Source organism: Vidua macroura, chromosome 11, assembly GCF_024509145.1.
Source record: "Vidua macroura isolate BioBank_ID:100142 chromosome 11, ASM2450914v1, whole genome shotgun sequence".
Classification (NCBI taxonomy): domain Eukaryota; kingdom Metazoa; phylum Chordata; class Aves; order Passeriformes; family Viduidae; genus Vidua; species Vidua macroura.
In genome coordinates, this window is record NC_071581.1 from 17,454,823 (window position 1) to 17,467,011 (window position 12,189).

Sequence of the window (12,189 nt, forward strand, 5' to 3'; positions counted from 1 at the left end):
AAACATAACACTGTCATGTTTAAAAATATACTAGCTGGTTGGATCAAATGCATTTTAAAACATGCCTGTTTTTTTTTTTTTTTTTTTTTCTGAAAAGGATGAGGTTTTGGGTAACATGTGCTAGTAAAAACATTTTTGAACATGGTTGAGATGCAGGAGATGTAAGAGGAAGAGCAAGTGTCCTTTGGCTGAGTATAGTCTGCAGGAAAAGTTAACTTAAAACCAGGTTTTCCCTGATAATGTTAATTTGTTTACATTGTCCAGTTCACAGGATTTCAACATGAACATGCAGCAAAATGTCTGTGTGCAGCATAATACCCATGTAATCCATCTGCAGCGTTTGTAAATTCAGCCCTCAGGCACCACCGCAATAAACACCATAATCGTGTAATACGATAATAACAACTCCCCAAAAGCATTACAACTCTTCCTGTCAATACAGGTATCTCTTTAATGACATGCTAAAACTGAAACCAGAATTAAAATCAAGATGTTGTTTTGTGTCTTTAGCTATAGTTGTAATATACATCCAGGGAGAGGACTATTCCCTCTGACTGAAAGGAAGCCAGTTTCTGACTCTGTCCATTTTTCTTTCTGTAAATTGCTAGTGCTGGAAAGCATACAAACCATTCCTCTTTTCGTGCTCTTCTGCTGCAGGTTGGTCCTCCAGCACCCTTCAGCCCAAGGATTCTACTAAGCTAAAGGCTGCAATAGCTTTTTACTTCTAGTTTGAAGCCTGGATCCTCAGCCGCACAATCACTTCCAGTGAAGCTCTTCACACCATTACAGGGCAGTGAGTGTGATTTTGGCTAGTGGATGAAATAGCAAGTGCAAGAGAACACTAAAAGACAAAAGACTTTCCATGCAAATGTACTGCGGGACAGCAAATGGAAAATGAAATAGCAAGATCTAGGTCAGTGAAAAGCTTATGGTATGAAGAGACCATAAGCAGAATTGCCTCTAAATATAAGAAATACTTACTCAGGTTTTTACCAAAAGCATTGAGGGTTCTTTAAACAATAATGCTGGGGCCCGATTTGTAAATCTGCATGTTCAAATATCATGGTGCAAAATTAAGTCAATATTCAAAAATGAAACCATACATCAAATTCCTGGCAATGAATGTACACAAATATATGTTGTGATTGTCCATCATCTGTGCCCAAGTCAGTGTAATTGTAGAGCTGTATGAGGGGTTTTCAATCAGTCTTTGGGGATGAAGTGCAGAGCTGAGACCCATCTCTGGCTGAAATCACAGGAGCTACAGAGAATTTGCATGGATACTGCTCAGAGATGATATTTCTGTTAGAATAGGTGAGGGTGTTTTGAGGTTTACATTGCATTTTATGCGCAGGGTTTAAAGCACAGGAGAAATTAAGACAAAGATGCCTATGGAGATGAAAGGAACCTGCAGGCCACTTAAAGCAAACCTCTCATTACAGAGATGCCTGGGCCGGGGTGTCCCCCCCAAGCACTGCTGTCACATGCAATGGCAACCTCTGTGCTCAGGAATGTCTTGTCCTGGGACTCCAGGGATTGGCATTTCATCAGAGGCCAAGAAGACCCTGCCCATTTGAGTTTGGACTTAATGATGTGAGAGGTCTTTTTCAACCTAAATGATTCTGGTATTTTGTGTGCTGCAGTCCAGTACCTTGGCCCTGTATATCTGTGAGATATGGAATGGGAAAGAAGACTGAGGTTGGAGCTTAGAGAAGGTTGAACACATTCTCTTAGCACTAGCTGCTATCAGAAAGAGAAAGGATAAAAAAGAAAGGAAAAAGCTGAGGCTGAACGCTTATTCCAGGCTCCTGCCATTACCACACTGTGCATGAGAGATCAGAGGGCTGTCCTGCCTCTGCCCTGGGGCAACTGCTCCTGGTGAGAGGATCTGGTGAAAATTTGTAAAGTCCTCTGGCTATGCTATTCTCCAGAGGAGATTATAAGATTTTTTTTTTTTTTAAGAGCAAGCAAGAAAAAGCCTGCAAGCTTATGAACTTCCTTGATCTGAAGCTCCACAAATTCTTTCCATGGTTTTGGTACAGCACCTTATGTGCAGGGTGGAAGGGGAAGCTATTGAGTGTTGAATTACAGAGGGGAAAAACATCTCAAATTCCTTACTATTTATACTCACAACTTTCCCAAATCATTATACACAAATCTCCTAGCCTCAGCTGAACTGCTCACGGGTTACAGGGCCAAGAAAGAGGTGGAGCCTTCATGGCTCACTCTAAGCTTTTCAGAAACTTGAAGTTCCTAAAAAAAATGAAAACAATGAAATTAACCATACCAGGCAGAGAAAATTCAACCTCTGCAGTGCCCCACAAGAACAGAATTCATATACAAGACAGTAGGAGGTTGCTTTCATAACAGGGAGCATAGGTTGCTTACTTGTGAGAAGTTTTCTGGGACTACCTTCATTGTTAAGCTGAGGCTGACACTGGGTACAGAGAGACAGAAATTTGACAAAAGCATTGAGCGATTGGGGGTATTTGAGAAAAAAATCTATTCTGGTAGTCCAGACACTAGGCTGGGACTTGTTAAGTTGTGAACTTGTTAAATTCCGGCTCCACCAACGGCTTCCTGCATGACAAGAAACCAAGAGCCTATTTCTGCTGGTACAAATTCTCCTTGACTTTCAGAGACACCACGGCCTTCATGTGGCAGCTCCTCACCCGTAAAGCTTCTGAGGATCTGCTTCCCCTCCTGCACATGAGCTCCACCAAACACCCCTGGGATGTATCAGCAAACCAGGGGGCACAGAGGGGCTTCAACCTCACAGGACAGGTCCAGGTGCAAGCCCTGAGAGATTCATCTTTGCACAGTTCTTCTCCACCTCCTCACACAAGCCTGCTTTTGGGGTGGCTTAAAGCCTTATTTGAATGTTTAAATCCCTTTTGCCACTCCCACAACCAGTGGATGAGGGAGAAGTGGATGGTTTTCAGATTTTAGTTTCCTTGTCATTATTTATGGTGCTTCCTTGTTTTGCCAAAGTTTCATTAATTGTTTTTAGCCCAAATAGTGAATTAAATTAAGGACACCCATTTCTACTTTTGTTTCTGGACTATTTTCACTTCATGGCTTTCAAGTTTTAGCAAGTGCTCTTATTTTTGGTTTTTCAACATTGAACAGGGCAATAGAGACATTAAAGTAAGAAATATGCTAATTAGACTATATAATAAATGTAAAAGTTATGAGAACTCTCTAATCACATGAGATTTGGAGGCTCCCACCTCTACCCTAATTAAAAATCTCAGTCCTATATGATTTAGCATGAGGCTCACCAATACTGCTCACAAGTACTTCGTGTAAGAAAGAAGCACCCCATGGGCTCCTTCAGAGGGACAAATGGCATCTTCCATGAGCAATTTTAAGGTCCTAAACTGCAACCATTTTACAAGAAGGACCCAGGAAACTCCACCAACAGAAACAGAGACGTGGACTTCAGGACTGTATCTAGGTCCCTAGGAGGACACATGAGATCCTCAAGAGGATTGAAAGGAAACTCCCCATGGAGTGATTCAGTAGGGCAGTTTCTGTCCTCATATCTCTCTGAGGGAATTCCTGCAGGTAATGCACAGGTCCTACAGTCCAAACTCTTCACAGACTATCTGCTAACCAAAAAGTCTGCAGCCAAGAATAGTGCTGATGGCCAGGGAGATAGCTGCTCTCCCACCTTTTCCATGCAGGAGGGATGGACCTGAGCTCACAGCTTTGCTGCCATGCACAAGGTGCCAATGGAGCCAGCGGGGCTCAATGAAATGTGCAGCCATTGAACTCTGTTATGTTTATCCACACCCAAATGCTTTTAAACACGGACTGTTGAATTACCCAAAAAGCTCCTTAGCCAACACGTTCTCAGATTTCCAACTGATAGCCCTTAAAAATAGAGTTTTACCCCTGTTAAACAAGGAACTATAACTTTACTAGAGGTCTGGAGCCTTTTGCACTGAGCTTCGATCTACAGCAGTATTTCCCTGCTAGAAAAAAGCAGGCTGGAGTTGGTGACATAACACCAAATATACAGATGGGACCACACTATAATTAGCAAGGGAATGTCATTCCTGCCATCTTTGCTTCATTTGTAACTGCGCCTGTAAGCTCTGGGGAATGGTGTGCATTTCACACAGTCTGCACAAGAACGAGGATTGCCAACTGTCCCAGTTCTGGTGGGATACCCTTGGTCCTCTGACCCGAGACTTGCAGAGATGCCAGCAGTGCCACTGGAGAGCGGTGCCCCTCGCCAGGCCACTGCCATGACCCCTGGTCCCAGGGCAGAGGGGAGGGATTTCTCTGCATGGAATCAACAACTCAGCTCCCTCTAAAACACCTCATGCTCCCATCCACAGGACCACTGCCCATTGCTCCTTGACAGGTTCCTTCACAAGAAACCAAAAACATCCTTTTTGCCCATCACCAAGCCAAACGAGCAGCCTGGGCCTAACAAGAGATGCCAATAACTCTGTTCCTCTCCACACTCAGGCTGCTCCCAGGAGGGAGAGGATTTATTCAGAGCAAATACGGGGATTTTCACTGGAGCTGTGCTTTTCAGCATCTAACCTCTATTTTTAAATCTCTCTATTTGTTCCAGTAAAACACCAAATCAATGTTTAAGGTTTTACTGCTTACTTTAAACATTCTGAATAATGTTAAGTCCAGTTGTCTTTTGAACACTTTTTCTTCCTCTGCAGGCACTTAGTTGAAAAACTTACTATTGGCTTTGCTCTGTCTGTGCAGTCAGGTGAATTTGTCTGGTTTTTCACCAGGCTGCACAAACTGGTGAAATGAGCCAGGGGAGCAAACAAATCCATAATGTAACATGTTGCTTGTCTTACGCACAAAATTCAACTCAGCTTACTTGAGGAGGCCAATTCATCCTACTGAGTCCAAAGGGACCTTGCCTCTGAAGGTCTCAAAGCATGTTAGAAACATTAAGTTGTACAGATTTTTAACCTTAGGGATTTTAAACAGAACAGACCCCTGTGATCATCTCATCAGAGTCTTCTTCATGACACATAAATAATTTGCCTGTGTATTTCTTGCACAAATGCTGAATTTTGATATAAAGTAGAGCACATTTTTCTGGTAAGGACTTTAGCCTTGATGAAAAACTTCGAATGATGCTCAAAACACCACATCCTTATGTAAGATTTCCTGGTTTTTTTCTTTTTCTGTCATGAAAAGTCCACCACCACAACTCCTCCCACAGTGCCACCATATCAACTGTAGAGGTGGGTAAACTGAGGCATGGAGGAGTCAGGACTTCCCCAAGGTTACAACAACATCCAAGTGTGGTTTCCCACTGTTATTCTTTTTGAGGTTCCACTGAAAGGACTGTCTGGTGTGAGCAGCCTGTCCTGCTGTCACCTTCCCTCTGCCTGTGTCGTGTCACTGCTCCCTGCTCAGCCCCAGGTGAGGGAGGCACCCCAGTGCCCCCAGCACCCACCTGCACCCCCAGGCTGTGCTCCCGGAGCCCCTGAGTCCTGCCCCGTTTGTGACAGAGGAATCAGGCAGCTCCTGCTGTGAGCTGGAGCCAGAGTCCAGGAGTCAGGAGACCTGGGGTCTGCTCACAGCTCTGCCACTGAATTTTTGCAGATCTGTAGGGAAATCACTTATTTCCCTGGGATTTCCCCATAAATTTGACAGAGTGCCTTGAGATTCCCCAAGGAAAGGCACTGTTCAAGTACAAAGCTTAATTATGATTGTTATAATATAGTCATGCCACTAATTCCCACTAAGAACTGCAAATCGCTCCCATTCCGCTCCTCCATCCCCCATGCTTGTCAGTGCTGGTGGACAATTAATTCCTCAAAAAGGAATATATTAAACACATGTGAAATCTTTTTTATTCACAGGACATCTCTGAGCAGATTGCAGTTCTCTTCAAACATATTTGTGATTTGAATGCGTCAAGTGATGTATTTCCACATTTTTTTTTAACAGCTTGACAGAATTTATTCAAAATTCAAGTTGTGACTGGCCAAATAAATCTTGCAACATCCTTTATATGCCTGTGATCAACCAAATTCTTCTGCCATGTAGAAATTTAAAATTCATTTTCTATAAAGCTTGCATAGTTGTCTTTAGAAATCGTATTGAATGAGTTGCTTTCCCCCCCAACCCAGTTAAATTTAGTCATTTTGAAATCCACAGGAAGCAAGCTCAGGAGGAGTTTAAAAGGATGAGGTGAGTTCATTGAAAACCTCAAATGAATTAAAATACATTGAAAATACCTTGCATTTTTGCCCTGCAATAAACTAAGGCTGCCACAAGAAATGCATCAGCCTCTCCCAGCCAGGCTGAGCCACAACTGCTGTGACTTTTCTTAAGCCAAGGGGTTAATGAAACCCCTGCCACAAGGGTTAAAGGATAAATTCAGCTCTATGGCCATTGCTTAGGGAACGGTTGAAGGGCAGTTCAATATCCCTCCTACGAAAATCAACCCCTCAGCTCTCAGTCCTGCAACCTGAACAAGGAACTCTGAGATCTATTTGTGTAATATTAGACCTGAAAAAAATTACAAGTTGTGATGAAATTAAAGACATCCAAATTTTTAGCCATTCTCTGCTGATAAAGGCTCTATTATTACCATTTACAAAGGGGAAACACAGCCAATTATAAGCTACTTCTGGCACATGCCAGGCCTCAAGTAGAAGATAAGCCAACACAGCAGAGCTTGCAGCTGGAAGCCCAGAAACGTGAAAATGAGCTGACTCATGGAAATATCCTCATATAAAATATCGGTTGGTTATTTTTCTCTGCCTCCTTTCTGTGTGTCTTAGGAATGATATATGAATTGCCTTATTTACTTTGTCCCATAAAACTTACATTTTTTTATTAATGTGCTGCCAGCTCCAAGAGCAGTCGGTGTGGGAGCAGATGGAGGGAGGGAAGCAGGGGGAAGAACTGCTCTTTTGGGGCACAGCATGGGAAAGGTCCCCTGCAACACTGCAGGTCCAAAAGCACAGTGGCCAATTTTCACTGAGTTTTGTCCTGCTCCCAGAAAGCAAACCAGCTCCTAATTCTGCCCTGATTTCACCAAAAACTGAGAGGCTGCCTGCACTGACATTACACTGGGGAGAATTAGTGCAAAATGAAGTTATGCTCCTACCTGAAACCAAATTGTGAGCAAAAGTGATTTCCTCTGGTTTTGCCCAGTGCTCCCCATCCCAAAGTTCAGCCCCAGCAGCAAGCCTCATGCCCAGCTCTTCCAGCCCTGCTGTTCCCCAGCTGCCAGGGGTTGTCACTGGCCATGGGCTGCCATCAGCAGAGATAATGACTGAACTTACCTGCCTGGCACAGCAATGTGGAGCTTTTCCCTGCACTCACCCCAATTTCCATGAGGAAATGTAACCTTTGAGATGGCTGTCCCCTTTCAAGCCCACTTGGAAAGCATTCACATGTTGTTAGGAGAGGCCTGGGTCCAGGTGGGTGGGTGGTGGGATGCTATATGCCTCATTTCCTTAGGAAATGAGGTTAAACAACCCTGCCCTCCCCCGTTCTACTGCACTATTGAATTAAGAATGGTGAATTCTCATTATGAATATAATTAAAAGCAACAGCCTCATCTAACAATCTATTTTTATCCGTTCCTCACCTAGACGAGCAGCAGAAGAAATTAAAATCTGAAGGGAAGAACCACAGTCGGGTAGAGTTTTGCTCTCCACTGGATGTAACTGTGTTGAAACACAATTTCAGTAACACAACCTTCCTTAGAAACTACTGTCCAAAAAAGATGTGCTTTGGATGCTTTGTTTTTCCTGGGAAACCCATGTTTAACAACTGCAAGGGCACAGATTGGGAAGATATTTTCATTTTATGAGGGAAGAAGGCATGAGCTTTGCAGCATTTCTTGCACCAGCTGCCGGCCCCTGTGGCGGCAGGGTAGGTAATTAAAAAGGACATCGTGTAACAGATAAATGCAGGATAGTAAGTAGTCATTACTTGATATATAGTATATCATCTATTATTAGAGGCTAATAATTCTCTAACCTATTCATGTTAGTCTTTTGTCCGAGGAGCTGGCTGCTTGGCACACTCTAAATTTCTCAACATAAAATTTACTCGATGTTACAGCTCATATCTAATCCCAAATTTCTGTGCATTTCACTGCAGTATATCATGTAGTGAGGTAAAAGCTCAGCACTAAATCCTTTGCAAAAGGAAGAATGAGCCAACAAAACTCCATGTTTTCACTTTCCTGCCAGAAAAAAAAAAAAAAACCAAAAAAAAAAACGGTACTTTGAATATTTTTCTTGGTTGTAATTTTATTTCCTCCTTTTGAATGCTGCAATTCTAGACATGCTCAGCTGTACTTTACACAGCACTCAATAATGCACTTTTTTCCTGATATTTTTATATTTGTGGAAATAACCTACATTTTAAATACATTTCTACACACATTTAAATGCATTTTTTTTTAAATGCATTCTAAAGGGAACCAAAGGAAGTGCTATTGTGTTTAATCACAAGGAGCAAAATCCTCAAGTCATGTAAATCACCATTTCACAATCTGCTCCGCAGTATCCTAATTTGGAAAGTGCATCACAGCAAACCAAGCTGAATTTATAAAGCATTCTTTGCACGTTCAAAACATTCATGTAACTTAAGAGTGTCAATCCCCATCAGCTGTCCTAGATCACTTCAAGAAATAGAAGAAGAAGTTATTTATTTGGAACTTAATTTCTTTTCTTCTAACTACAGATGCTTATTGCTCTTTTTAATTTTATTTTATTTCACTTTCTTTCATTTTAGTTCCTTTAACTTTCTTTTACTTTCCTTTCCTTGCTTTTATTTTGCTTTCTTTTGCTTTATTTTATTTTTATTTTTATTTCTAAAGCCCAGTCTAAAAACTTAACTTACACTATAAAAAAAGCCAAACCATCACAAAGTACCCAATTACAGCATCTCCACAAGGTTTAGAAGCCAGAACAGCACTGATAAAAAAAGCCACATGGGACGAAGCAATAATGCTGTGCTCGCCCGCAGGATCTCTGCTGATGAGCAGCTCTACAAGGACTCCACTGATAAGGGCTCACAGCGAGAAACTCTAGTAGCTGCACCAAAAATGACACCAGATCTCTGCTCCTGTCTTCCAAATTGTTTTCCAGCGCAGCTCTCTCCTGGGAGACGGAAAACACTTGCTGCAGGTTATCAAAACCTCACACTTTCCGTTTGCCTGGCCCTGCCACCAGCCAAGAGCTGGAGATGCAGCAGGAGGACAAAGTCTGCAAACTGCCAGGAGAGGCTGGAGCAGACCTTGGGAGAGGAGCAATGGGACCCTCCCAGCAGCTTCAACACGCGAATCGCTCCAAAGAGCTCTGGATTACGGCTGGACCCAACTCCAGATTAAAATGAGAGTTAAGTAGTGGAGTTAGGAACAGAGACAGATGGGGAAAATACTCCCCTAGGGATTAGGAAGCATGTGGCATTCAAAATGTGTGATATAATTTTTATGTTGTTTGCCTTGTTTGGGTATCCTTCATAGAAAAGCAGTATTTTGTCCACCAAAGGCTACTAAAACCTACGTGCATTTTTGCAGTGCTGTGCTGCTCGCTTTTTGTCTGTGAGCCACATGGCATCTGTGCTCATTTGAATCCCATTCCCCATAGTTTTGCCTGGAATTGGCACCAGCCTCCCTCTCCTATAGAGGGATTCTGTATGCTGTACTATAGCTGTTATACTCCACCCCAGAGATTGCTGCAGTTCAGCTCAGCAAGATTTACTTTCATGTTCCCTGTAAGAGTACAAGCATTTGGGGTCCTTTCTGTGTTTTAGAGGGGGAATAAACACCCTTTGTTAGGACTCAGAGCAGAAATACAAAGGGTCCCATGTCGAGAGGCTCTGCCCTGGCTCTTGGAAAGATGCAGGGAAGGTTGAGCACAGGAGAGTGACTGGCTCGGCCAGAGCACGCAGCACTAATGCAATTACAAAAGGCTCATATCTAGAAAGGAAAAGTTCGTGCTGATATTAAAGCGATAGCAAAGGAGGAAAAAGCCCTCTCAAGTATGTTGAAAACACTTGACCCACTTCTATGTAAACTGACAACCCCTTGCTTTTTCCCTAAGATTAGCAGCCTCCACCCCACTTCGCTTGCAGTCTCCGAGGACTTTTAGTAACTTTCTCACTGGTGTGTTTAGGAGATGGGAAATATTTTCCTATGGCTCAAATCTCTGTTAGACCAACTGAATTAAGAGAAAAAAAAAAAAATATTTCACTTTCTAACAGATGCACGAGTGCACCTTGGGATGAATGTGTTACGGAGTCCAAGTTAATGCCACCTGCCTCCCAATTACATTTGCTGCATTGTCCCTTGTGGTGTGCACCTGTGACATGCTGGCACAGAGCGGGGACGACTGGAGTGTGCAGGCGTGGACCGAGCCACACAGGATTTTGTTTTGCAAAAGTCTCCCAGCAATTAGTGCCATGCTTTCTTAAAGTATAAGGGATATTCTGCAGCAGCTGACTTTCTTTCCTCCCCTCGATATGGTGAATTAACACAGAGAAATTGTTGTCTTGTAAAGGGGCAAAGCCGTGAAACTATAATTTAAAAAACTCTTCACCTTAGGATACCAAATGTCCAGCTGGCCAGGGAGCAATCTAACAAGGGAAAAGGTCATTTATGGGCTCCCTGCTACCTCTCCTCACATATACACCTAGTCAGCCAATTAACTACCTCCAGAAATAATTCCCATCAAATTTCAATATGATTTTTACAGCTGAAATAATAGAGAAATCCACAAGGCTGTGACTGTTTGCAGCAAGAATGATGAACAAAGGAAGGCTTCCAAGGTTTTAAGCTCATTATATTTGTTCCAGTATAACATACTGGGTTTTTTTTCTTCTTTCCCCTGGTAGTGTTACAGCTCTTTAAGTGGCTGAACAGCATCTGCACCAAAAGGACCACATGATGAGAAGCAGAAGCAAGGAGACATGGTATTATGCATATTGTAAGGGTACACTGAGCAATGCACTAGCAGTGACGTATGTACTGACAGGATTAATTTGACATTGGCAAGTGAAAACTTATTTTGTCATTAAGCTATCATAATTATACCATATCCAGAGCCACCGGATGCCCTAGCTGAGAACCCTACATATGCTGCCTTTGCAGTGAGAGGCTAATACAGAATTTTAACATCCATCTATTTTTGATGGGGTTGGTACAGGAGAACAGATTGGGACACTGATGGTTTGTAAGTACCCCACGACTACCTACGGGTAGTCAAGGTGACAGCGGCACTGGAAAATGGCTGAGGGGCATTTGCAGCCTCTTAATGGGGGTCCTGCTTCCCACAGCCTAAAAAGGCAAGAAGACTTCAACAGACTCTAAATCTTTTTGTAATGCAGCCTGGCTGAACACTGTTTCTGATTCATATGTTTTCAGCAAACAGGATATTTCCTTATAAAAAAAAGACATATAGGAAAAATGAAAACATGCAAGCTACATACAGGAAAAATGAGCTCTAGAAGCCAGAAAAAACATGCAGGTCTTTTGCATGTGACTAATATTCAGAAAAATCAGTCTTTTGTCTCTGCCTCCATTATTTATTTGGACTATTAGATATGCTTAAGAATGGAAAACCAGAAAGATACCAGGACAGAAGAGCTGCTGCTCTGTTAAGGATGTGATATTGCAATATTTATTGCTGCTGAGATAGGAAAAAACAATAGAGTATCCAAAAAAATCTTAAAGTTTACAGGGTTTAAGAACAGCAATTTTAGGTTACCTTGAGGTGACAATTTACAAACACAATCAAAATTGTGTAATAAGTTAAGTAAAAAAATTGGTTTCATTCTTAGTTCATAAACTCCCCTGTCAATGACAAAATATGCTATTAGTGGCCTCAGTACAATTGTGAAAATAGTCCTCAGTTGCAACTGAATGTGCTGGGTGTTGGGGTTTTTTCTTCAATGTTGTGTGTTGTTGAGTTAAAAATGACAAAGCCCTGGATTTCTTCGTTCTTGCAATCTATTCTTTTCCCCTGACTTCCTGTTTTCATGAAATTTTAATCAGGCATTTAAAATAAATAGCTATGCAGAGCCTCTATGCCTCTTTGAATGCTTGGGATGGATGTTTTGGGTAAAGTGATAGTCCAGAGACCTTGAGAGCATTTAATCCCATTCTAACTTGGCAAGACAACAGAAAATTAAACCACTGAACTCTTCACTTCTAGCAGCTCTGGAGAGATT

General features: G+C 42.2%; 1 protein-coding gene across 4 annotated transcripts in view; it reads right to left on the minus strand.

Moving 5' to 3' along the window:
* MAF (MAF bZIP transcription factor) overlaps window positions 1-12,189 on the minus strand; it is a 185,197-nt gene that overhangs the window by 133,858 nt on the left and 39,150 nt on the right. Inside the window, exon 3 of one of the 4 annotated variants that reach the window (XM_053986997.1) lies at window positions 2,170-2,253. The exons of the other annotated variants lie outside the window; for them this stretch is intronic. The gene's annotated coding sequence lies outside the window, so the exon portion shown is untranslated. Of the gene's footprint in view, window positions 1-2,169; window positions 2,254-12,189 lie in introns of those variants that run through there. 4 annotated transcript variants of the gene reach the window in all.